This window comes from Oncorhynchus masou, unplaced genomic scaffold (genome assembly GCF_036934945.1).
Source record: "Oncorhynchus masou masou isolate Uvic2021 unplaced genomic scaffold, UVic_Omas_1.1 unplaced_scaffold_2811, whole genome shotgun sequence".
Lineage (NCBI taxonomy): Eukaryota > Metazoa > Chordata > Actinopteri > Salmoniformes > Salmonidae > Oncorhynchus > Oncorhynchus masou.
This window is the reverse complement of record NW_027009237.1, coordinates 314-28083: the sequence shown is the minus strand read 5'-3', so window position 1 is coordinate 28083 and position 27770 is coordinate 314. Positions and strand designations below refer to the sequence as shown.

The window sequence follows — 27770 nt, the reverse complement described above, 5'->3', positions numbered from 1 at the left end:
CTGTTGACTGGGGAGGAAGCACCACAGAGTCAATCATGTTTCTTGTTTTATCTCTTTCCTAGTTATCCGTCACCATGAGTACGGACGCAGAGATGCAAATCTACGGCAAGGCTGCCATATACCTTCGTAAGCCTGAGAGGGAAAGGATTGAGGCACAAGCCGCACCCTTTGATTCAAAGAACGCCTGCTACGTGACAGACAAGGTGGAGCTGTACCTTAAGGGTTTAGTCACTGCCAGGGCAGAAGGGAAGTGTACTGTAACAGTTACGAGACCTGACGGAAGTAAGGAGGTAAGCCTGATCTGAAAAGTAGTCAAGTTTAATTTTGTGAATTTACTCTATTTCTTAAAAAAATCACTGAAAATCCAAACAATGTCTATAAGGCAATAAGAAATCAGTTACAAAAAAATAGATTAAGAAACATTACATTATGTTTTGCAGACAAAGTATCACCTTAAAACACATACTTTTAATTGCTGCTATTTAAAAATGATATAGAATGTTGACTAGTCAAGAATCACCAGTTATTTGTCAGTGGGTGATAACTAAGTAGTTGGATTAAATGTGGATATATATTTTTTAAATGATTCAACTTGTATTTAATGAGCAAAAAGCATTCCGTCATGTCCACTTTGATCTGTGTGTAATCTAGATTTCTGACTGTTTCAGGAAGGAAAAGAGTTCAAAGATGCAGACATCTATGAGATGAACCCCCTAAGTACGACAAGATTGAGGACATGGCCATGATGACCTACCTGAATGAAGCCTCTGTGTTGTATAACCTCAAAGAGCGTTATGCAGCATGGATGATCTATGTAAGAAACCTGCACATACAAACACACACATACATGAACATAATAAATATATACATACAGTACTACACATACATGAATGGTAGAAACCAAAACATATCAATACAGTAGACCCACATCAGTTTACCAAAGTACACCCACATCATCACATCAATCCAGGTAAATGTCAATCTGACTTTGTTAATCTCCTAAATGAATTATGCTTTCATCCAGACCTACTCTGGGCTCTTCTGTGCCACGGTGAACCCCTACAAGTGGCTCCCTGTGTACGACGAAGAGGTTGTCAACGCCTACAGAGGGAAGAAGAGGATGGAGGCTCCACCCCATATCTTCTCTGTGTCTGACAACGCCTTTCAGTTCATGATGATTGGTACGATATCTCATGTATGGATGGATGGATGGATGGATGGATGGATGGTTGGTTGGTTGGTTGGTTGGTTGGTTGGTTGGTTGTTTGGTTGGATGGATGGATGTATTATTGTGTGGTTGGATGGTTGGATGGACGGATGGTTGGTTGGTTGGTTGGATGGATGGATGGACGGATGGTTGGTTGGATGTATTGTTTGGTTGGATGGACGGATGGACGGATAGATGTCCAAAAGTGCATATGGAAAGATGGATGGATCTATCAATGGAAATTAAAAACTGCCTCAGTCAGGTATCTACTGTTTTGTAACAGTTTCTAACAATATTTGATTCTCACTAAGCTATCACTACAATGGAACATTTTCAAAAATTAAATTCATGATGATGCTATGAATTAAATAATGTCCCCTGAATGTTTCTTGAGCATGATAAGTAATATGTTTTTTGGTTCCAGATAAGGAGAACCAGTCCATCCTGATTACGTAAGTTGTTTACTAAAATGTCACTTGAGGAAGTGTTTCTATTGTAATAAGTTGGGTCACTTGGTGTGATGAAATACATGACAATATGAATAGATTAGAGCATCAGGCTATGTGTAATAACGAGTCGATGAGTGGAAATATTTGTTATTGATTTACTTATCTTAGAAAACAGGTATTTTTCAATGCTATTTCTTGGTGAAAGCCAATCTGACACTCAAACATGTAACTAAAACCCCTCTTTCTCTGTCATATAAACCAGCGGAGAATCCGGTGCAGGAAAGACTGTCAACACCAAGCGTGTCATCCAGTACTTTGCCACCATTGCAGTGTCTGGTGGCAAGAAGGAAGCAGACCCCAACAAAATGCAGGTAAGTTGTTCTTATGTTTGCCTTCTCATCACATTTCAGTTTGGTTTTCTGAGCAAACTTTTTTTCCAGCTGTGAATCATGTTTCAAGAAATTTGTTCAAGTCATAGAGAAAAACAAACTTTACCACTTTACCAGTTTTTGAGCAACTTGTGTTTGTCTCAATCAGGGGTCTCTTGAGGATCAGATCATTGCAGCTAACCCTCTGCTGGAGGCTTACGGTAATGCCAAGACAGTGAGGAACGACAACTCGTCTCGCTTTGTAAGTATTAATGGCATACTGTGGAAGTTACCTTATATTGGAAACATGTATTTCAGTAGTTCCCTTTTGTTAAATCAATAGATGTCCAACAAACTGTATAATTTAAAAGGGTCTATCAAAGTAAAATGTTAGATTATTTTGTTGACCTATTTCTGACCCCCATGCTCTACTACAGGGTAAATTCATCAGGATTCACTTCCAAGCTGGCAAACTGGCTAAAGCTGACATTGAGACCTGTGAGTTGGCTTTGATTATTTCTCAATGCTTTCCTAAGTTCACAGATAAAATGTAATTATATCATCTCCATTTTATCGCTCTCTTTCTCTCTCAGACCTGCTGGAGAAGTCCAGAGTGTCCTTCCAGCTGCCCGATGAGAGAGGCTACCACATCTTTTTCCAGATGATGACAGGCCACAAACCTGAGATAGTTGGTACGACAAAGTAGAGGTTCATGGGAAATTATTTCCACCCCCATCTGTGGAACTTGTTAAAAATATTCATAGTCCACACTAATAATACTATTACAATGATTACATCCAAGGTAACAAGGCATCTAGACATGGGTCAGGTCTCTGGGAAATATCTATCAAGTAATGCACTGTGATGCACTAGTCCACAAGTCTCAGTCTCCTCTTTTGATGCTATTCATTATATACTACATGTATTATTGAGTCCATCTATTGAGTAAAGGAGGGAGAGATACTGTAAAGTTAGAACAGCAGAATTCTAAGAGATTTAACTGACAAGCTGTTCTCCGTTGTCCACAGAATTGGCGCTCCTCACCACCAACCCCTACGACTTCCCCATGTGCAGTCAGGGTCAGATCGCTGTGGCCAGCATCGACGACAATGAAGAGCTGGATGCCACAGACGTGAGTTAAACAAACAGTCACGTAAAGCATCCCCAAGAGAGCTAAGTGCCTTGTGGAACTGTGTAACAAACTCCTTTTGTGTTTCCATCACTAATGTGTTGGCACCGAGTAATCTCGATTCATCACATTCGTTCTGGAGTGAGCCGAGAACTGTAGTGTAACTGAGCAAACTACCATTCAGTTAATCTCTGTTGTACTTCGTCTTTAATATCAGGATGCCATCACAATCCTGGGCTTCACTAATGATGAGAAGATTGGCATCTACAAGCTGACAGGAGCTGTAGTGCACCATGGAAACTTGAAATTCAAGCAGAAGCAGCGTGAGGAGCAGGCCGAGCCAGACGGCACAGAGGGTGAGTCCCACTCATAGATATACAATATGTAGAGCATTAGTCCCATTCCCCAACATAGAAATAGAACACCTAAGACAGACAGTGCCACATGAAAGTCAGGCAGGAGATCATTTTTGGGGACCAAATTACCACCTTCAGTTATGATTTGAGAAAACAATTTGTCAATGTGACATCCAAAACAAGTGATCTTGTGTCCCTGAGTCTGTTGTTGTTGGTTCTTTCTCCAGTGGCTGATAAAATCGCCTACCTGCTGGGCCTGAACTCAGCTGAGATGTTGAAGGCTATGTGCTACCCCAGAGTGAAGGTCGGCAACGAGTATGTGACCAAGGGACAGACTGTGGCTCAGGTAAGGTGGCCAAACATGGCATCTACCTTTTTCTGAGAGAGTAATTATTTTCGGAACGAGTGCATTGCTTTAATTGAATAGTGATGTTTTCTCCCAAGCTCGTATAACCTTATCACTGGACATGGTCAATATCTAATGTATTAATTTGAGGTATTATCATTGCAGGTTAATAACTCAGTCATGGCTCTGGCCAAGTCCATCTATGAGAGGATGTTCTTGTGGATGGTCATCCGTATCAATGAGATGTTGGACACCAAGAATCCAAGGCAGTTCTATATCGGTGTGCTTGACATTGCCGGGTTTGAGATCTTTGATGTGAGTATGAGAGCAGAACAAGACAATTAGTTGTGATTGAGATGGATAAAAAACTTGTATGATGAAATTATCCCTTTTAAAATTCCATCAACAGTACAACAGCATGGAGCAGCTGTGCATCAACTTCACCAATGAGAAACTGCAACAGTTTTTCAACCACACCATGTTCGTCCTGGAACAAGAGGAGTACAAGAAGGAGGGAATCGTCTGGGCCTTCATTGACTTCGGCATGGACTTGGCTGCCTGCATTGAGCTTATTGAGAAGGTAAGATGTCTGTGAGGATTATAATGGACCATTATAATGGGCCATAACAGAAAAGCGCTTAGCGACCGTTATTATCACAGTGGTACATTGCATCTGACTGTTGAGATCTCAATATGTTCCCTGAATCCCAAAATGAATATAATCCTATAATAGCATGTTTGCTAAAATAATAAATATGATCTTAAATCATGCTAATTTGATATACATCTCTTTTCGTAAAGCCATTAGGCATCTTCTCCATCCTTGAAGAGGAGTGCATGTTCCCCAAGTCTTCAGACACTACCTTCAAGGACAAGCTGTACTCCCAGCATCTTGGCAAAACAAAGTCGTTTGAGAAGCCCAAGCCTGCCAAAGGCAAGCAAGAGGCCCACTTCTCCCTGGTGCACTACGCCGGAACTGTGGACTACAACATCACTGGGTGGCTGGAGAAGAACAAGGACCCCCTGAACGACTCAGTTTGTCAGCTGTATGGGAAGTCAGGAGTCAAAATTCTGGCTGCCCTGTATCCACCTCCCCCTCCTGAAGGTAAGACTAGCATCACGTCACAATATTTAACTAAATAATAGTTATAACTCAGAACCAAATGTTCTTTAAAGTCTTTCAATGTATCACAATTTGTCAGGGTATATCACTGGGTTGATTTAATAAAACAATAGATGTTATTCTACACAATCTCATTGGCAGCATTTGCCTGTAGATATGTGTGAAGTTAACCAGAGATTCTCTGGTTTATACAGTGGGGCAAAAAAGTATTTAGTCAGTATTTAGTCAGCCACCAATTGTGCAAGTCCTCCCGCTTAAAAAGATGAGAGAGTCCTGTAATTTTCATCATAGGTACAAATATGACAGACAAAATTAGGGAAAAAAATCCAGAAAATCACATTGTAGGAGGGTATATAACAAAGTATTGAGATAAACTTTTGTTATTGACCAAATACTTATTTTCCACCATACTTTGCAAATAAATTCAGAGATTCTCTGGTTTATAATTAGTGTGCTTGCTGAAGACAAGACCACTCTAGATTTCTTACATACTCTTATTATTATTCTATTCATTCCACCCGCTCTAGGAAATGTATTTTTCTATTTATCTTTAACTTTTCCCCATTTTAACAGATAAAGCCAAGAAAGGAGGCAAGAAGAAGGGTGGTTCCATGCAGACTGTGTCCTCCCAGTTCAGGGTGAGCTTTTGAAATGTGTATATTCTGTGCTTTAAAAGGTGCATTGATTATCATAAATGATGTCTGAGAAAATGGTTTGTAACCCTCTTACAGGAGAACTTACATAAGCTGATGACCAACTTGAGGAGCACTCATCCTCACTTTGTGCGCTGCCTGATCCCCAACGAGTCAAAGACTCCAGGTACAAGAAATATTGAGTTAAATATGTCATCTTATCAGTATAATATCAGTAACCTTAACGATCCCAATCTATAATCTGTTTATTAGTATTAAAAGAGACTTGTTTTGTTTTACCAGGTCTGATGGAGAACTTCCTGGTTATCCACCAGCTCAGGTGTAATGGTGTACTGGAGGGTATCAGGATCTGCAGAAAGGGATTCCCCAGCAGAATCCTCTACGCTGACTTCAAGCAGAGGTACATTCACACAAACACACACACACACAGAGAGAGAGAAAAATGATTGGCACTCTTGATAAAAATGGCACTCTTGATAAAGATGAGCAGAAAATACTTTCAAATAACACTGATACTGAGCTATATTGTATGGTCAAACATTTGTGACAATCATGATTGGCACACCTGCTTTCAGTACAAGGACAATGGTCTTTTCATTGTATTTTGCACATCTTTATCAAGGGTGCCAATCATTTTTAATTACAATTTGGCATATTTATTTTGTTGGTGGAATTTTACCCCTTTTTTGCCCAATTTCGTGGTATCCAATTGTTTTTAGTAGCTACTATCTTGTCTCACCGCTACATCTCCCGTACGGGCTCGGGATAGACGAAGGTTGAAAGTCATGCGTCCTCCGATACACAACCCAATCAAGCCGCACTGCTTCTTAAATGGGGCTACATGTTCCCAACTGGGAACACCCCCCCCCTTCAGCCCAAACGGTGGCGCAGGGAAAGCAAAAATATTCTTAAAAATATTTAACCTCCACACATTAACAAGTCCAATAGCTTAAATGAAAGATAAACACCTTGTTCATCTACCCAGCATGTCAGAATTTTAAAATGTTTTACAGCGAAAACATAGCACATATTTATGTTAAACCACCACTAGGAAAACATACAATATGTAGCCACATGGCTATGCAAAATAGCACAATCACAAACGCAGGATTAAAAGAAAAATAATTCACTAACCTTTTGAAAATCTTCATCAGATGACAGTAATAGCACATGTTACACAGTACATTTATGTTTTTTTCAATAATATGCAATTTATATCCATAAATCTCCATTTACATTGAGCCATGTTCAAAAAATGCAGCAGAAATTACTGGAGAAATTATAAATATCTCCGGCAGCTAACGCCAGATAACAGCAATAAACATCATAAACTTTGACTAAATATACATGTTCTACATATATTTAGAAAGATACACTTCTTCTTAATGCAAACGCTGTGTTACATTTATTTTTAACGTTACAGAATTCGTTCACTATTCAATAATCTGAGACGGCGCTCAGCCATTAGCATTATTTCTCTACTATGTTGGATTCGACAAAAATACAATTTTATAACATAAATATTCCCTTACCTTTGATGGTCTTCGACAAGAATGTCGTGGAAGGAGTTATACTTACCTAATATAACGTTTGGTTGCTGTTGGTGTGTCTTTGTATTAGCAAACGCTAACATCTTCAGGTGAATTACCCCAAAAAGGACTTCTGATCACGAAAATTGCGCATCAAAACTTCAAATTTACATATTATATGTCGACTAAACTGGTCAAACTAAGTGCAGAATCAAGCTTTAGGATGTTTTTAACGTACAAAACAATTGGCGATTAAATCAAACATAACGAACTCTCTTCAAGCAAGCTGGGAAAAAAAAGACCCTTTTCACAGAGCGCGCACCTGAAAACTCGTGACACCTCAGTATTTTGCCCGCCAAGCAGTCAAAGCTCGTGCTATTTTCTCCGTTCCATGTCTCATTGACAGAGGAGAGCGCGCTGAAGAAATAGAAACTGTTCCCAGATCCGTAGCTTGTTGGGAAGGGTGGGAGCGATGACGTCAAAGTTGGAGCAACTTTCTTAGGAGAGAGAGAGAGTTTGGAAGAATGGCTGCCCTGTGAGTTCTGCTTTACATACAGACATAATTCGAACGGTTTTAGAAGCTTTAGAGTGTTTTCTATTCAATAATAATTATTATATGCATATATTAGCAATTTTTGACAGTTTTTTTTAAAGTTTACTTTGGGCACACAATTCATCCAAAGGGGGCAGTATTTCCCCGAGCCCCATCAGGGGCGCATCCAACCCGGAATGTGTCGTAGGAAACACCGTGCACCTGGCAACCTTGGTTAGCACGCACTGCGCCCGGCCCGCCACAGGAGTCACTGGTGCGCGATGAGACAAGGACATCCCTACCGGCCAAGCCATCCCTAACCAGGACGCTAGGCCAATTGTGCGTTGCCCCACAGCCCTCCCGGTCTGTTACGACAGAGCCTGGGCGCGATCCCAGAGTCTCTGATGGCACAGCTGCCACCCGGGAGGCCCCATATTTTAAAACTGTCTTCTCATTCAGGTACAAAGTACTGAATGCCAGTGTCATCCCTGAGGGCCAGTTCATGGACAACAAGAAGGCTTCCGAGAAGCTGCTTGGGTCCATTGATGTGAATCACGAGGATTACAAGTTTGGACACACCAAGGTCAGTCAAAAAACCCCAGAAAAATCTGACAACAAAACACAACTTGAATAATAATTTAAACCCGTACCATATAAAATCTCTGCAGGTGATCTATCCATCCCTTTGTTCTTTCTTCTTCATTTAACTAATGGAAAATGTGAAAAAACGTTGTAGTGTTTTTCTTCAAAACAAAACATTGTGTTTTTTCTTCAGTAATGCATCACAAGTATAGAAGAGAAACTAAAGTCATTATCATGTGCATTGTGTTAGAGTGGTATGGCTGCAGTTATCTGTATCTGAGTACATTATTAATCTTTTTTATTTTACCTTTATTTAACCAGGTAGGCAAGTTGAGAACAAGTTCTCATTTACAATTGCGACCTGGCCAAGATAAAGCAAAGCAGTTCGACACACAACGACACAGAGTTACACATGGAGTAAAACAAAAATACAGTCAATAATACAGTATAAACAAGTCTATATACGACGTGAGCAAATGAGGTGAGATAAGGGAGGTAAAGGCAAAAAAAGGCCATGGTGGCGAAGTAAATACAATATAGCAAGTGTAGCCTAGTGGTTAGAGCATTGGACTAGTAACCAAAAGGTTGCAAGTTCAAATCCCCAAGCTGACAAGGTACAAAATCTGTCTGCCCCTGAACAGGCAGTTAACATGCTGTTCCTAAGCCGTCATTGAAAATAAGAATTTGTTCTTAACTGACTTGCCTAATAAAATAAAGGTAAAAAAAACACTGGAATGGTAGATTTGCAATGGAAGAATGTGCAAAATAAAAATAATGGGGTGCAAAGGAGCAAAATAAATAAATACATTTATTACAGTAGGGAAAGAGGTAGTTGTTTGGGCTAAATTATAGGTGGGCTACGTACAGGTGCAGTAATCTGTGAGCTGCTCTGACAGTTGGTGCTTAAAGCTAGTGAGGGAGATAAGTGTTTCCAGTTTCAGTGCTTTTTGTAGTTCATTCTAGTCATTGGCAGCAGAGAACTGGAAGGAGAGGCGGCCAAAGAAAGAATTGGTTTTGGGGGTGACTAGAGAGATATACCTGCTGGAGCGTGTGCTGCAGGTGGGAGATGCTATGGTGACCAGTGAGCTGAGATAAGGGGGGACTTTACCTAACAGGGTCTTGTAGATGACATGGAGCCAGTGGGTTTGGCGACGAGTATGAAGCGAGGGCCAGCCAACGAGAGCGTACAGGTCGCAATGGTGGGTAGTATATGGGGCTTTGGTGACAAAACGGTTTGCACTGTGATAGACTGCATCCAATTTGTTGAGTAGGGTATTGGAGGCTATTTTGTAAATGACATCGCCAAAGTCGAGGATTGGTAGGATGGTCAGTTTTACAAGGGTATGTTTGGCAGCATGAGTGAAGGATGCTTTGTTGCGAAATAGGAAGCCAATTCTAGATTTAACTTTGGATTGGAGATGTTTGATATGGGTCTGGAAGGAGAGTTTACAGTCTAACCAGACACCTAGGTATTTGTAGTTGTCCAAGTATACTAAGTCAGAGCCGTCCAGAGTAGTGATGTTGGACAGGCGGGCAGGTGCAGGTAGCGATCTGTTGAAGACCATGCATTTAGTTTTACTTGTATTTAAGAGCAATTGGAGGCCACGGAAGGAGAGTTGTATGGCATTGAAGCTTACCTGGAGGGTAAGTGTCCAAAGAAGGGCCAGAAGTATACAGAATGGTGTTGTCTGCGTAGAGGTGGATCAGAGACTCACCAGCAGCAAGAGCAACATCATTGATGTATACAGAGAAGAGAGTCGGTCCAAGAATTGAACCCTGTGGCACCCCCATAGAGACTGCCAGAGGTCCGGACAGCAGACCCTCCGATTTGACACACTGAACTCTATCAGAGAAGTAGTTGGTGAACCAGGCGAGGCAATCATTTGAGAAACCAAGGCTGTCGAGTCTGCCGATGAGGATGTGGTGATTGACAGAGTCGAAAGCCTTGGCCAGATCAATGAATACGGCTGCACAGTAATGTTTCTTATCAATGGCGGTTAAGATATCGTTTAGGACCTTGAGCGTGGCTGAGGTGCACCCATGACCAGCTCTGAAACCAGATTGCATAGCAGAGAAGGTATGGTGAGATTCGAAATGGTCGGTAATCTGTTTGTTGACTTGGCTTTCAAAGACCTTAGAAAGGCATGGTAGGATAGATATAGGTCTGTAGCAGTTTGGGTCAAGTGTCCCCCCCTTTGAAGAGGGGGATGACCGCTGCTGCTTTCCAATCTTTGGGAATCTCAGACGACACGAAAGAGAGGTTGAACAGGCTAGTAATAGGGGTGGCAACAATTTCGGCAGATAATTTTAGAAAGGGTCCAGATTGTCTAGCCCGGCTGATTTGTAGGGGTCCAGATTTTGCAGCTCTTTCAGAACATCAGCTGAACGGATTTGGGCAAAGGAGAAATGGGGAAGGCTTGGGCGAGTTGTTGTGGGGGGTGCAGTGCTGTTGACCGGGGTAGGAGTAGCCAGGTGGAAAGCATGGCCAGCCGTAGAAAAATGTTTATTGAAATTCTTGAATTATGGGAGATTTATCAGTGGTGACAGTGTTTCCTATCTTCAGTGCAGTGGGCAGCTGGGGGGAGGTTTTCTTATTCTCCATGGACTTTACAGTGTCCCAGAACTTTTTTGAGTTAGTGTTGCAGGAAGCAAATTTCTGCTTGAAAAAGCTAGCCTTGGCTTTTCTAACTGCCTGTGTATAATGGTTTCTAGCTGTCCTGAACAGCTGCATATCACGGGGGCTGTTCGATGCTAATGCAGAACGCCATAGGATGTTTTTGTGTTGGTTAAGGGCAGTCAGGTCTGGGGAGAACCAAGGGCTATATCTGTTCCTCGTTCTAAATTTCTAGAATGGGGCATGTTTATTTAAGATGGTTAGGAAGGCATTTAAAAAAAATATCCAGGCATCCTCTACTGACGGGATGAGATCAATATCCTTCCAGGATACCCCGGCCAGGTCGATTAGAAAGGCCTGCTCGCTGAAGTTTTTCAGGGAGCGTTTGACAGTGATGAGTGGAGGTCGTTTGACCGCTGACCCATTACGGATGCAGGCAATGAGGCAGTGATCGCTGAGATCTTGGTTGAAGACAGCAGAGGTGTATTTAGAGGGCAAGTTGGTTAGGATGATATCTATGAGGGTGCCCGTGTTTATGGATTTGGGGTTGTACCTGGTGGGTTCATAGGTTAATTGATAATTTGTGTGAGATTGAGGGCATCAAGTTTAGATTGTAGGATGGCTGGGGTGTTAAGCATGTTCCAGTTTAGGTCGCCTAGATGGAGGGCAATCAGTTCCCATATGGTGTCCAGAGCACAGCTGGGGGCAGAGGGTGGTCTATAGCAGGCGGCAACGGTGAGAGACTTGTTTTTAGAGAGGTGGATTTTTAAAAGTAGAAGTTCAAATTGTTTGGGTACAGACCTGGATAGTAGGACAGACCTCTGCAGGCTATCTTTGCAGTAGATTGCAACACCGCCCCCTTTGGCAGTTCTATCTTGTCTGAAAATGTTGTAGTTTGGGATTAAAATGTCAGAATTTCTGGTGGTCTTCCTAAGCCAGGATTCAGACACAGCTAGAACATCCGGGTTGGCAGAGTGTGCTAAAGCAGTGAATAGAACAAACTTAGGGAGGAGGCTTCTAATGTTAACATGCATGAAACCAAGGCTATTACGGTTACAGAAGTCGTCAAAAGAGAGCGCCTGGGGAATAGGAGTGGAGCTAGGCACTGCAGGGCCTGGATTCACCTCTACATCACCAGAGGAACAGAGGAGGAGTAAAATAAGGGTACGGCTAAAAGCAATAAGAATTGGTCGTCTAGAACAGAGAGTAAAAGAAGGTTTCTGGGGGCGATAAAAGAGCATCAAAAGAGCATCAAGGTATAATGTACAGACAAAGGTATGGTAGGATGTGAATACAGTGGAGGTAAACCTAGGCATTGAGTGATGAAGAGATATATATTGTCTCTAGAAACATCATTGAAACCAAGAGATGTAATTGCATGTGTGGGTGGTGGAACAGGTTGGATAAGGTATAGTGAGCAGGACTGGAGGCTCTACAGTGAAATAAGCCAAGAAACACTAACCAGAACAGCAATGGACAAGGCATATTGACATTAAGGAGAGGCATGCTTAGTCGAGTGATCAAAAGGGTCCAGTGAGTAGAGAGGTTGGTTGGGGGTCACGGCGATTTAGACAGCTAGTCAGGCCATCGGTAGCAAGCTAGCATAGGATGGAGGTCTGTTATTAGCCACCTCTTGCGTTCCGTCAGTAGATTAGTGTGGTTCCGTGAGGTAGAGGGGATTAATCCAAATCACACAACAACAACAAAAAAACAATAGATATAGTTATAGAGGCCCAAGAAGAAACGGGTCCGGATAGGTGACTGCAGCCCAGGAGTGATTGATGGAACTCTTCAGCTGGCTAGCTCCGGAACAACTGATGTTTGCTCCGGAATCGACGAAAGCCGATAGTCACACGGATAGCAGCTAGCTCGCTGTGAGATCCAGGTATGAATGTCCAGAGTTCGTGGTTGAAATCCAGGGACATGGAGAGAAAAATTGGTCCGGTATGTTCCGTTCCGAGCCGTGCTGCGACGTACAAAACTGGCGATAGATTTTCGAGCTAAAGGATAGCTGATGACCACAAACCGTGGTAAGCTGAATACTAACGATTAGCCAGTAATGAAGCTAACTAGCTTCTGATTAGCTTCTGATTAGCTTCTGGATTAGCTTCTGGATTAGCTTCTGGATTAGCTTCTGGCTAGTTTCTGGCTAGTTTCTGGCTAGTTTCTAGCTAGTTTCTGGCTAGCTTCTTGGAGTTTCTAGCTAGTTTCTTGGAGGATTACAGATTTGAGGTAAATAATACTTTTTTTATAAATATAAATTGGTGAGGCGGGTTGCAGGAGAGTGTTTTGAAGATGAGTTTATGGAAAATTAAAAATATATATAAAAAGGTATGTGAAAAAAGTTTTAAATATATATATATATACGGGACACGTCAAGACGAGGACAAAAGACGTCTGAACTGCTATGCCATTTTGGAAATAATCTACAACTGTACAATAACTAACAACTTGGAAGCAACCTCTCCCATGGTTTGTTTGTAACCATTGCAAAGTTAATGTTGTTTAAATCAATCTAGTGGTGTTGTTCCCCTCTTTTGATTCAACCATTTCTATCTGTCACCATCTGTGGTTCCATTGACCATGTTAACCTGTGTCTCAGGTGTTCTTCAAAGCCGGTCTGCTGGGTGTCCTGGAGGAGATGAGAGATGAGAAGCTGGCTGCTCTGGTCGGCATGGTCCAGGCTCTCAGCCGTGGATTCCTCATGAGGAGAGAGTTTAGCAAGATGATGGAGAGGAGGTGAGGAATAGTAGACATTTTGGCAAAGCTTTCTGTCAACCACTTGTATCTAATGCATTATGATTGCATACTGTATATGCTGTGAGTTGTTCAGAATGAGAAAGTACATCTTATAATGGTCAACTAAAGCCTTTGGGTTAATTAATTTAGTCCAGAAATGGATGTAGCAACCAAGGATTCTAGCTTAATAGCTGCAGTTTGGGATTTGGCTGTTCAACTGTCATTAGCATAATCTGTCAGTCCTTGCATTTAGAGCACTGTCTATGAATTTAAGAGGGGTTACATTTCCCTAGCCCCTTTCAGCTGTATACAAAAAGTGATGGGGGTTCCATTGAGTTATTCTTGGATTCCCAGAATGTAGCTTTATGAAACATCCCACTGGTCATTTCAACCCCCAAATTAAATCTGATGACATTGAAACAACCTGGATTTAAAAAAAAGTTATCAATATAAGGGAATTTTGTATTTTTTTTCCACTCAACTTTGAACCTAAATCCAATAACATGGTGACATTTCTGTTGTTTTCACGTTGAATTCACGTTATACCAAATATACATCAAAAATAGACATTGAACTGGGATGTCACTCACCATCTGTCCTTTCTGTTGAACAGAGAGTCTGTCTTCGCCATCCAGTACAACATCCGCTCATTCATGAATGTCAAAACCTGGCCATGGATGAAGTTGTACTTCAAGATCAAGCCCCTGCTGCAGAGCGCTGAGACTGAGAAGGAGCTGGCCAACATGAAGGAGAACTATGAGAAGATGAAGACAGATCTGGCCAAGGCTCTGTCCACAAAGAAGCAAATGGAGGAGAAGTTGGTGGCCCTGACACAGGAGAAGAACGACCTGGCGCTCCAAGTAGCATCTGTGAGTCAGCAACGACCTTCAGGAGGGCACATTTACATATACATGAATACACACACATACACACGCAGATGAACACACTAAAGTATGTGGCCAACTGACACATTTTCATTGCCAGTGTTATATACTTTGTAAAATCCATTAATTTCTTTTGATTTGCTCGACCTTCAATACACAAAGTGAGGCCTCTGATTTTGTTTCTCCTGTTCTGAAACCAGGAAGGAGAGAGTCTGAACGATGCTGAGGAAAGGTGTGAGGGGCTCATCAAGAGCAAGATCCAGCAGGAGGCCAAACTCAAAGAGACGACCGAGAGGCTGGAGGATGAGGAGGAGATCAATGCTGAGTTGACTGCCAAGAAGAGGAAGCTGGAGGATGAGTGCTCTGAGCTGAAGAAGGACATTGATGACCTGGAGCTCACCCTGGCCAAAGTGGAGAAGGAGAAGCACGCCACTGAAAACAAGGTCTTGTGTCTTACTATAGACAGTCTAACCAAACAATAATCCAAACAATAATAAACTCAAAACACAGCTTAACATAAATGGAATTCAAGTTGTATTGTGGGTGCAGGAAATATTAAGACACAATAGGGGAATTTCAGTTGCGGGGTACTTCCAACATTCATTGCATGTTCTGCTCCCCCTCATTTATGACTTTCACTCAGTACACTGGCATGGTGAACACTGACATCTAGTGTTGAATCTATAGTACAGTCAATTTTGATGAAATGTTTTATCTAAATGAAATGAATGCAATATATAACAAACTAAATCTCCCCTTTATGGTGAAGTATAATTATGTTGTGGCAATTTTCAGGTTAAAAACCTGACAGAGGAGATGGCGTCTATGGATGAGAGTGTTGCCAAGCTGACCAAGGAGAAGAAAGCCCTCCAAGAGGCCCACCAGCAGACACTGGATGACCTGCAGGCAGAGGAGGACAAAGTCAACACTCTGACCAAGGCCAAGACCAAGCTGGAACAGCAAGTGGACGACGTGAGTGGAGTTTGACATTTTGGCCATGATAGCATGTAAGATGATATTATCTTCAGTTGTTTAGATTTTAACAATACATGTGTTTTTATCTTCTAGCTTGAGGGTTCTCTGGAGCAAGAGAAGAAGCTCCGTATGGACCTTGAGAGATCCAAGAGAAAGCTGGAGGGAGATCTGAAACTGGCCCAGGAGTCCATAATGGACCTGGAGAATGACAAGCAGCAAGCTGATGAGAAAATCAAGAAGTAAACACAAACAAATGACGACAGTATTACCTTCTATAATGGTTGTTCTTAACTCATTCCTGTAATTATGAATTAGCACTTGCTTGTGATTCTTAAAAGCAAAGTAAACGGTATGATACTCTTTACACTAGTGGTCCCCAACCGGTCGATCGCGATCGACTTGTCGATCTCCAAGGCATTTCTAGTCGATCGCCAAACATTTCTGTAAAAACCCAATGATAAAGCCTTCTGTCCCTATTTTTTATTTTTGTCTCGGGCTGTTGGTGTCAGCTGCCCTGTGGGCCGGGTAGGCAAACTGTTGCCATTTAATGTGTCTGAAGGTACAACAACTGCCTTCCTGGTGGGCCTGAAGAGGAAATCAAGTGCACTTTGCTACCGCTGGCCAATCAGATTGCTCAAATGCCCGAGTCCGCAGTAAACGTAGAAGAAAGCTACGGCAAAATTGATACTGTGAGATTACAAAACCATAACTGGAGAGAGACTGTCAACGAATACAGCAAAGAGCTGCTGTTTCTATGAGAGAGTTTGTGTTTAAGTTCTTACTCAGCCCTGTCAACACTTTGTTTTCCACACTTTTATAACACGAGTTTCGCCATCAGCTGGAAGACGGTGTCCCTTTATGGTCAGTGTCAGTGGAGAAAAGGGAGAGCAGAGGGATGTTGAGAGACGGACCCTCAATCTGCTGCTCTCTCCCTCTGCTGAGACATACCCTCAATCTGCTGCTCTCTCCCTCTGCTGAGACTGACCCTCAATCTGCTGCTCTCTCCCTCTGCTGAGACAGACCCTCAATCTGCTGCTCTCTCCCTCTGCTGAGACAGACCCTCAATCTGCTGCTCTCTCCCTCTGCTGAGACTGACCCTCAATCTGCTGCTCTCTCCCTCTGCTGAGACAGACCCTCAATCTGCTGCTCTCTCCCTCTGCTGAGACAGACCCTCAATCTGCTGCTCTCTCCCTCTGCTGAGACAGATCCTCAATCTGCTGCTCTCTCCCTCTGCTGAGACATACCCTCAATCTGCTGCTCTCTCCTCTGCTGAGACAGACCATCAGATGAAGGCACCATCAGCCCAGTAAAATGAAAGTAAAAGCAGATCATTTGAATGTATGCTCACCCAGCTGTGCCTCACAAGTAGTACAACAACGGATCTATTACCGGTGTGATCATATAGCCTACCTCAAATTTTGAAATATATATATATATATTTTTAATGACCTGAACAACAATGTACTGGCAGGTAAATTCAAGCAAAGCCAGAATGCAGTGATAATGTATTGGGCCTATAGCTTACTGAACAAACCTCATTGCAACAGTACTGTTTTAAATAGGTTAATGTTGCATAGGCTTACATTTTGAAAGTTATGTTAATAGATCTCGGCATGCATTTTGACTCAGAAGGTGATCTTGACACAGAAAATGTTGGTGACCACTACTTTACACTATTGAAACAAAACCAACTCTGCAATTGACCTGTTTGTGTTTCTTAGGAAGGAGTTTGAGACCACCCAGCTCCTCAGCAAGGTTGAGGATGAGCAGTCTCTGGGAGCTCAGCTGCAGAAGAAGATCAAGGAATTCCAGGTACAGTACAGGATATAAGCTCCAGTACAGAAAAGCACAGACTTGAATCATTTCCTGAACAACATTATTCTGGTAGCAAACATTTTTCCAGATGGCTTCTGACAGCTGAGTAGGTTGGAAGATGGTGTTTCTTAACATTGTGGTTTTGGTTCCTGCATTGGACACTGTCTACTGAATATATTAGTGTAACTGGGTTTTTATTAAACACATTTATGCTAAATCAAATCAAATCAAATCAAATTTTATTTGTCACATACACATGGTTAGCAGATGTTAATGCAAGTGTAGCGAAATGCTTGTGCTTCTAGTTCCGACAATGCAGTAATAACCAACAAGTAATCTAACTAACAATTCCTAAACTACTGTCTTATACACAGTGTAAGGGGATAAAGAATATGTACATAAAGATATATGAATGAGTGAAGGTACAGAGCAGCATAGGCAAGATACAGTAGATGGTATCGAGTACAGTATATACATATGAGATGAGTATGTAAACAAAGTGGCATAGTTAAAGTGGCTAGTGATACATGTATTACATAAGGATGCAGTCGATGATATAGAGTACAGTATATACGTATGCATATGAGATGAATAATGTAGGGTAAGTAACATTATATAAGGTAGCATTGTTTAAAACGGCTAGTGATATATTTACATCATTTCCCATCAATTCCCATTATTAAAGTGGCTGGAGTTGAGTCAGTGTCAGTGTGTTGGCAGCAGCCACTCAATGTTAGTGATGGCTGTTTAACAGTCTGATGGCCTTGAGATAAAAGCTGTTTTTCAGTCTCTCGGTCCCAGCTTTGATGCACCTGTACTGACCTTGCCTTCTGGATGATAGCAGGGTGAACAGGCAGTGGCTCGGGTGGTTGATGTCCTTGATGATCTTTATGGCCTTCCTGTAACATCGGGTGGTGTAGGTGTCCTGGAGGGCAGGTAGTTTGCCCCGGTGATGCGTTGTGCAGACCTCACTACCCTCTGGAGAGCCTTACGGTTGAGGGCGGAGCAGTTGCCGTACCAGGCGGTGATACAGCCCGCCAGGATGCTCTCGATTGTGCATCTGTAGAAGTTTGTGAGTGCTTTTGGTGACAAGCCGAATTTCTTCAGCCTCCTGAGGTTGAAGAGGCGCTGCTGCGCCTTCTTCACGATGCTGTCTGTGTGAGTGGACCAATTCAGTTTGTCTGTGATGTGTATGCCGAGGAACTTAAAACTTGCTACTCTCTCCACTACTGTTCCATCGATGTGGATAGGGGGTGTTCCCTCTGCTGTTTCCTGAAGTCCACAATCATCTCCTTAGTTTTGTTGACGTTGAGTGTGAGGTTATTTTCCTGACACCACACTCCGAGGGCCCTCACCTCCTCCCTGTAGGCCGTCTCGTTGTTGTTGGTAATCAAGCCCACCACTGTTGTGTCGTCCGCAAACTTGATGATTGAGTTGGAGGCGTGCGTGGCCACGCAGTCGTGGGTGAACAGGGAGTACAGGAGAGGGCTCAGAACGCACCCTTGTGGGGCCCCAGTGTTGAGGATCAGCGGGGAGGAGATGTTGTTACCTACCCTCACCACCTAAGGGCGGCCCGTCAGGAAGTCCAGTACCCAGTTGCACAGGGCGGGGTCGAGACCCAGGGTCTCGAGCTTGATGACGAGCTTGGAGGGTACTATGGTGTTGAATGCCGAGCTGTAGTCGATGAACAGCATTCTCACATAGGTATTCCTCTTGTCCAGATGGGTTAGGGCAGTGAGCAGTGTGGTTGAGATTGCATCGTCTCTGTGGACCTATTTGGGCGTAAGCAAATTGGAGTGGGTCTAGGGTGTCAGGTAGGGTGGAGTGACCATGGTCCTTGACTAGTCTCTCAAAGCACTTCATGATGACGGAAGTGAGTGCTACGGGGGGTAGTCGTTAGCTCAGTTACCTTAGCTTTCTTGGGAACAGGAACAATGGTGGCCCTCTTGAAGCATGTGGGAACAGCAGACTGGTATAGGGATTGATTGAATATGTCCGTAAACACACCAGCCAGCTGGTCTGCGCATGCTCTGAGGGCGCGGCTGGGGATGCTGTCTGGGCCTGCAGCCTTGCGAGGGTTAACACGTTTAAATGTTTTACTCACCTCGGCTGCAGTGAAGGAGAGACCGCATGTTTCCGTTGCAGGCCGTGTCAGTGGCACTGTATTGTCCTCAAAGCGGGCAAAAAAGTTATTTAGTCTGCCTGGGAGCAAGACATCCTGGTCCGTGCCTGGGCTGGATTTCTTCCTGTAGTCCGTGATTGACTGTAGACCCTGCCACATGCCTCTTGTGTCTAAGCTGTTGAATTGAGATTCTACTTTGTCTCTGTACTGACGCTTAGCTTGTTTGATAGCCTTACGGAGGGAATAGCTGCACTGTTTGTATTCAGTCATGTTACCAGACACCTTGCCCTGATTGAAAGCAGTGGTTCGCGCTTTCAGTTTCACGCGAATGCTGCCATCAATCCACGGTTTCTGGTTAGGGAATGTTTTAATCATTACTATGGGAACGACATCTTCAACACACGTTCTAATGAACTCACACACCGAATCAGCGTATTCGTCAATGTTGTTATCTGACGCAATGCGAAACATGTCCCAGTCCACGTGATGGAAGCAGTCTTGGAGTGTGGAGTCAGCTTGGTCGGACCAGCGTTGGACAGACCTCAGCGTGGGAGCTTCTTTTTTAGTTTTTGTCTGTAGGCAGGTATCAGCAAAATGGAGTCGTGGTCAGCTTTTCTGAAAGGGGGCGGGGCAGGGCCTTATATGCGTCGCGGAAGTTAGAGTAACAGTGATCCAAGGTTTTTCCACCCCTGGTTGCGCAATCGATATGCTGATAAAATTTAGGGAGTCTTGTTTTCAGATTAGCCTTGTTAAAATCCCCAGCAACAATGAATGCAGCCTCCGGATAAATGGTTTCCAGTTTGCAAAGAGTTAAATAAAGTTCGTTCAGAGCCATCGATGTGTCTGCTTGGGGGGATATATACGGCTGTGATTATAATCGAAGAGAATTCTCTTGGTAGATAATGCGGTCTACATTTGATTGTGAGGAATTCTAAATCAGGTGAACAGAAGGATTTGAGTTCCTGTATGTTTCTTTCATCGCACCATGCCTCGTTAGCCATAAGGCATACACCCCCACCCCTCTTCTTACCAGAAAGGTGTTTGTTTCTGTCGGCGCGATGCGTGGAGAAACCCGTTGGCTGCACCGCTTCGGATAGCATCACTCCAGTGAGCCATGTTTCCGTGAAGCACAGAACGTTACAGTCTCTGATGTCCCTCTGGAATGCTACCCTTGCTCGGATTTCATCAACCTTGTTGTCAAGAGACTGGACATTGGCAAGAAGAATGCTAGGAAGTGGGGCACGATGTGCCCGTCTCCATAGTCTGACCAGAAGACCGCCTCGTTTCCCTCTTTTTCAGAGTCGGTTTTTTGGGTCGCTGCATGCGATCCATTCCGTTGTCCTGTTTGTAAGGCAGAACACAGGATCCGCGTCGCGAAAAACATATTCTTGGTCGTACTGACGGTGAGTTGACGCTGATCTTATATACAGTAGTTCTTCTCGACTGTATGTAATGAAACCTAAGATGACCTGGTGTATTAATGTAAGAAATAAAACGTAAAAAAACAAAAAACTGCATAGTTTCCTAGGAACGCGAAGCGAGGCGGCCATCTCTGTCGGCGCCGGAAGTCGGAAGCTCATATAAGCTCATACATACTATTATTATTTTGTGAGGTTCAATTGTTTCAACTGTATTGTAGTGTTCATCCCCCTGCTCCTACCCCTGTTCTAGGCCCGTATTGAGGAGCTGGAGGAGGAAATTGAGGCTGAGCGTGCTGCCAGGGCTAAGGTTGAGAAGCAGAGGGCCGATCTCTCCAGGGAACTTGAGGAGATCAGCGAGAGGCTGGAGGAGGCTGGAGGCGCCACTGCTGCTCAGATTGAGATGAACAAGAAGCGTGAGGCTGAGTTCCAGAAGCTGCGTCGTGATCTTGAAGAGTCCACCCTGCAGCATGAGGCCACAGCCGCCGCTCTGCGCAAGAAGCAGGCCGACAGTGTGGCTGAGCTCGGGGAGCAGATCGACAACCTGCAGCGCGTCAAGCAGAAGCTGGAGAAGGAGAAGAGCGAGTACAAGATGGAGATTGATGACCTCTCCAGCAACATGGAGGCCGTCGCCAAGGCTAAGGTGAGTAGTGATGTTTTGATCAAGCAGTGTTGAGGAGGGTCAACTACATTACCATTCAAGTGAACTGAAGTTGACAGGAGTCACATATATAAAGTAATGATGGAACGTGTTTCACTAACAGGGCAATCTGGAGAAGATGTGCCGTACTCTTGAGGACCAGCTGAGTGAGCTCAAGACTAAGAATGATGAGAATGTTCGCCAGGTCAACGACATCAGCGGACAGAGAGCCAGACTCCTGACAGAAAATGGTACCATCAACAATGAACAACAAGCCAATGCTTTCCTTCAGTAAAACACAATAACGTGTTGGGGGCTATATGCACATAATTTATACTGTATCTATTGCCCTATGATACCTCAGAATCCATTTTCAATCTTAGAAAACAGTGACCCTATTAACAAGATGTTCCTCTGTCCCTGCAGGTGAGTTTGGCCGCCAGCTGGAGGAGAAGGAAGCCCTGGTGTCTCAGCTGACCAGAGGAAAACAGGCCTTCACCCAGCAGGTGGAGGAGCTGAAGAGGGCGATTGAGGAGGAGGTCAAGGTAAGGGACCCAAAATGGACTCCACGTCCACAGAGTTTAGAGCTTTTTCTTCATATAGACTGTGACTACGCAACCCTCTGAGACTCCTACTATCTCGCCACATTCAGAGACTCCTACTGTCTCACCATCCTCAGAGACTCCTACTGTCTCTCCAACCTCAGAGACTCCTACTGTGTCTCCACCCTCTGAGACTCCTACTATCTCTCCACCCTCAGAGACTCCTACTGTCTCACCATCCTCAGAGACTCCTACTGTCTCTCCAACCTCAGAGACTCCTACTGTGTCTCCACCCTCTGAGACTCCTACTGTGTCTCCACCCTCAGAGACTCCTACTGTCTCTCCACCCTCAGAGACTCCTACTGTCTCTCCACCCTCAGAGACTCCTACTGTCTCTCCACCCTCAGAGATTCCTACTGTCTCTCCACCCTCAGAGACGCCTACTGTCTCTCCATCCTCAGAGACGCCTACTGTCTCTCCACCCTCAGAGACTCCTACTGTCTCTCCACCCTCAGAGACGCCTACTGTCTCTCCACCCTCAGAGACGCCTACTGTCTCTCCACCCTCAGAGACGCCTACTGTCTCTCCACCCTCAGAGATTCCTACTGTCTCTCCACCCTCAGAGACGCCTACTGTCTCTCCACCCTCAGAGACGCCTACTGTCTCTCCACCCTCAGAGACTCCTACTGTCTCTCCACCCTCAGAGACTCCTACTGTCTCTCCACCCTCAGAGACTCCTACTGTCTCTCCACCCTCAGAGACTCCTACTGTTTCTCCACCCTCAGAGACTTCTACTGTCTCTCCACCCTCAGAGACTCCTACTGTCTCTCCACCCTCAGAGACTCCTACTGTCTCTCCACCCTCAGAGACTCCTACTGTCTCTCCACCCTCAGAGTCTCCTACTGTCTCTCCACCCTCAGAGACTCCTACTGTCATTTGTTTGACTCTCTCTCTAATCTGTCTTTGTCTTTCTTTCTCACAGGCTAAGAACGCACTGGCCCACGGTGTTCAGTCTGCCCGCCATGACTGTGACCTCCTGAGGGAGCAGTTTGAGGAGGAGCAGGAGGCCAAGGCAGAGCTGCAACGCGGCATGTCCAAGGCCAACAGTGAGGTGGCTCAGTGGAGGACTAAGTATGAAACTGATGCTATCCAGCGCACAGAGGAGCTGGAGGAGGCCAAGTGAGTCGCACGCAACAGAAAAACTCAAATATGGTGTGGATGGTGAGGGGGTAGGGGGCTCTGACAAAATGTTACGTCAATATGTATTGTCTGTCAAAATAAAAAATTACACCATAAAACCACCCTCTGTTGTCCAACAGAAAGAAGCTGGCCCAGCGTCTTCAGGATGCTGAGGAGACCATTGAGGCGACCAACTCCAAGTGCGCCTCCCTGGAGAAGACCAAGCAGAGGCTGCAGGGAGAGGTGGAGGACCTCATGATTGATGTTGAGAGAGCCAACGCATTGGCTGCCAACCTCGACAAGAAGCAGAGGAACTTTGACAAGGTGAAAACAAAGAAACCTTACCCTAGGGTGATATTTTCTGTCTGCTATATGATCAATTGTAGTATAATTGTAGCATATTTATAATTCAAAACTCTTCATCAATGACTTCTGATGAAAATCCCATGGATTCTCCTAGGTTCTGGCAGAGTGGAAGCAGAAGTACGAGGAGGGCCAGGCTGAGCTGGAAGGAGCTCAGAAGGAGGCTCGCTCTATGAGCACTGAACTCTTCAAGATGAAGAACTCCTACGAGGAGGCTCTGGATCATCTGGAGACTCTGAAGAGAGAGAACAAGAACCTGCAACGTGAGCATTTGACAGCAGTTTTATTTGGTTCATGTTCGGCTAGTGTTTTGAAAATGGAGGGAACTGCAATCAAAATGAATATTACACCATTTCAGAAAAGCCATGTTCAGTATAATTTGTATATATTTTACTTGTAGTTGGTATTCCTTTGAACATTCCAAATAAGTTGTCGGCGATTAGATTTGCAAGATCCTATGAAGAGCTGTTAATTAATTAACTGTTTATATGATTTCATGTCAAATTCTGCGCATTAGCATATCCACAGAAAACCCCCAAAGTCTAAACTTCTTGTATGTGTGTGCAGAGGAGATCTCTGACCTTACTGAGCAGATCGGAGAGACTGGCAAGAGCATCCATGAGCTGGAGAAGGCCAAGAAGACCGTGGAGACAGAGAAGTCTGAGATCCAGACCGCTCTGGAGGAGGCTGAGGTACAAACTACAGCTGTTTGATGGGGAAAGCACTGTTATGCTAGCCAACGCCAGCTACAGTCCAATAATCCCTGTATTGGAGTTTATTGTAGTCATATATATTTAATTCCTACATCCAAATGTATTGAACACAATTGGCCTGACTGCTTCTGTTTGTCCAGGGCACACTGGAGCACGAGGAATCCAAGATTCTGCGTGTGCAGCTGGAGCTGAACCAGATCAAGGGTGAGGTGGACAGGAAGATCGCAGAGAAGGACGAGGAGATGGAGCAGATCAAGAGGAACAGCCAGAGGGTGGTTGACTCCATGCAGAGCACCCTGGACTCTGAGGTCAGGAGCAGGAATGATGCCCTGAGGGTGAAGAAGAAGATGGAGGGAGACCTGAACGAGATGGAGATCCAGCTGAGCCACTCCAACAGGATGGCCGCTGAGGCCCAGAAACAGCTGAGGAACGTCCAGGGACAGCTCAAGGTAAAGGGACTGGGACATCAGGTTCAAACACCTGAACATGGAGAGGGATTTGTTTGTGAATCTGTAGAAAATAATAGAACAGAGGACTTGAATAGAGTGAACTATGTGCTGTAGACAGGTAGCGATACTGGGGAAATTCTTACCAATGAATATTTCTATCACTGATCGATCCTATCAGCCCTACTTCCACAAGTCCTAATGAACGTATGTCATTGTGAACCCCAGGATGCCCAATTGCACCTTGATGACGCCGTCCGTGTCGCAGAAGACATGAAGGAGCAGGCAGCCATGGTGGAGCGCAGAAACGGTCTGATGGTGGCTGAAATCGAGGAGCTGAGAGTTGCTCTGGAGCAGACAGAGAGAGGCCGCAAAGTGGCTGAGACTGAGCTGGTAGACGCCAGCGAGCGTGTTGGACTACTGCACTCCCAGGTATGGGTCAAAGCCATTTCTAATGAAACTCAACCAAGCATACTGTTTAAACACGTCTGGAATTTGACAATTCTTGCTTTGAGAGTTTAATAATTTCAGTATTGTAAGTTCTCTTTAAGGCTAAACAAATCGTCTTGTTTCCTCCTTCAGAACACCAGCCTTCTGAACACCAAGAAGAAGCTGGAGACTGACCTGGTGCAGGTGCAGGGAGAGGTGGATGACATCGTCCAGGAGGCTAGGAATGCAGAAGAGAAGGCCAAGAAGGCAATTACTGATGTGAGTCCTTGATTTACATCAACTTAATTGGTCCCTAAGGTCCAATGGTAGCTGGGCTGGTTAAGAACCACAAAGATCTGAGAGGGACGTTATGATTGGTGCATAAATGAAACAAACTACTTTTCCAGGCGGCCATGATGGCTGAGGAGCTGAAGAAGGAGCAGGACACCAGTTCTCACCTGGAGAGGATGAAGAAGAACCTGGAGGTCACAGTCAAGGACCTGCAGCACCGCCTGGATGAGGCTGAGAATCTGGCCATGAAGGGAGGCAAGAAGCAGCTCCAGAAACTGGAGTCCAGGGTGAGTTACCAGCAGGGTGAATTTGGGGATGGATTAAAAAACAGTTTGCTGGAACAGTATTTGATCATGTAAAATACACAGGAGCATAATGTCATGACTTTTTCTCACCTTGATCAGGAGTTCACAAACTTCTTTGCATCAGGGACCCCTTCATAATATCAGAGCACAACTCTTACTTTAGAGTGAGATATAAACATTATCCACACAGTTTTACTATGACTTCAGCAGTACATGGTCGGACTAATCAAGTCTTGGCTGCTGGGAAAGAACATTTGACAGTCGCCTCTTGGCATCAGAGGGAATATTTTCCAGTTTTAAAGCATAAATTACAGTGTAATTATGTTCAAAACAAAAACATTGGGAATATGTTACTCTTATGTTATAGAGTTGAGAAGAATTGGAGCCAAGACCTTCAAATAAAGTCAAGATATAAACATTTATCTAGTCGTTTCATTTAGGCTTGTACAACTCTTTCAAACTGCAATTTAATTAATAGATTCAATAATAATAATAATAATACAAATTTCTGATACATAAACACACATTCATCCAATTCATCTCATAGTACTATTTGAGTTACATCTAGTTACAGTTGTTTAATTTCTCTCTCTAGATCGCTATCAGCTACATTGGTATCAGAGGGAATATTTTCCCGTTTTAAAGCATAAATTACAGTGTAATTATGTTCAAAACAAAAACATTGTAAATATGTCACACATATGTTGTGGACTTGAGAAGAATTGAAGTCAAGACCTTCAAATTAAGTCAAGATATACAAATGTATTCATCTTGTTGTTTCCTTTAGGCTTGTAACGTTCTTCTAAACGGCCATTTCATTCATGATTCAATAATAATAATAATACACATTTCTGATACACAAACACGCATTGATCCAATTAATCTCATAGTACTACTTTATTTACATCTAGTTACAGTTGTTTAATTTCTCTCTCTAGATCGCTATCAGCTACATGTCTCATTCACTCTGCTGCAAAAAGGCCGTTACTAGGGAAGCTAGCGTTGCTATGCAGGGCTACAACCTAGAAGGCTAAAGGCTAAATTAGCTTGTAGGCTACAGGATTTTCTTAAGTTCATAAAAACATAACATCTTAACAAACATTACTCTCTATAATATTGTGATTTTCCACTCGCTTACCTTCAAAATAATGACATACAAATGTATTTATGTCGGTGCTTCTGTCTTGCTGTGGACTCACTTGGCAAACTTCGCAATCCCCCATAACAGATGCAAACTCATAACATTAAAACAGACGAGTGGCGGCCTCTATTGGCCGTATTGGTACTGCAACATGCACTGCTAAATGCACAACAAAATCGGTCAAATCAAACAAGAGTCCTATATATTATAACTACAAGAAGAATTGAGTTTAATATATATATATATAATTGTTGGAATAATGTGCCTACCAGTATCCCTGTGAGCCTCCCAGGCCCATGTTGTACATCTAAGGGTTTAGAACATAAATAGTGGATTAATAATATTACATTGTATTGTATTGTACCTTCTAATCTTGTTCCACAGATCCTTGGAAGTTTCATCTGTTGTTGCTAGCAATATTCATTAACACATTTAAGTGTAAATTCCACTTTGGGAACCACTTGGAAAAGTACATAATGAAAGACAACAATTGTGCCTCCTTGACTGGGTAGAAGACTCTACCTCTGTTTTACAAAGATTTGTTTCACCACCTCAAATGCCTAAATGTATTTGTTCCACAAAGGTGCGTGAGCTCGAGACTGAGGTGGAGGCAGAGCAGAGAAGAGGTGTAGACGCAGTAAAGGGAGTCCGCAAGTATGAGCGCAGAGTCAAGGAGCTCACTTACCAGGTAAGAGAAAGTGTCAAGTTTGTGAAGAATGAACTAACACAGACAGGTTTCTGTATAAAACTATTGGGGCATTGATTCTTTGCTCTTCTCTCACAGACTGAGGAGGATAAGAAGAACGTTAACAGACTTCAGGACCTGGTAGATAAGCTGCAGATGAAAGTGAAGGCCTACAAGAGGCACGCTGAGGAAGCG

General features: G+C 43.7%; 1 pseudogene; it reads left to right on the top strand.

Annotated features, from left to right (window-relative positions):
- On the top strand, window positions 1-27770 carry LOC135533923 (myosin heavy chain, fast skeletal muscle-like; annotated as a pseudogene).